Here is a 512-nt window from a genome sequence, read left to right as displayed (position 1 = left end):
CCTTTGAGTTATTGTCTGTATATGGAGTTTTTTCTGTGAATCAAACGCAACAAACTAAACTGCTGGATAGAAACTGCCTTGTAATATTCGTTCTTTGTGGTTATGTGAGATGCTGAAGTATTGTTCATAATCATTGAAACTGTGAATGCCATCTGTTCCCTTGTTCATGAATCTCTAATCTGGCAAAAGAATTTTTGAAAGTTCTTCCTCGAAGTGAATTTTATTTTACCATACATTGTGCCACCGCAGCTAATATTAATTTTAAGAAAAATAAAAAGCACAATTTCATAGTACGTCAGAAAATGAATCGCATTTTTCCTCGGGAACGAATAACAGTCACAGAGTCACTAATTATTCTTCACAGACTTGTCACTTCACTTCTTTATCACATCACTATTTCTTAAGAGAGTAAAGTCGGCAAAGTCAGTTAAGTCACCGAGAGCACGACGCTTGGCTGCCGGAGAAGGCGAGGAGTGGTATCTCTCACCTTGAGTAATGGAGTTTTGGAGTAA

Source organism: Penaeus monodon, chromosome 23 (assembly GCF_015228065.2).
Source record: "Penaeus monodon isolate SGIC_2016 chromosome 23, NSTDA_Pmon_1, whole genome shotgun sequence".
Lineage (NCBI taxonomy): Eukaryota > Metazoa > Arthropoda > Malacostraca > Decapoda > Penaeidae > Penaeus > Penaeus monodon.
This window is presented reverse-complemented; position numbering follows the sequence as displayed.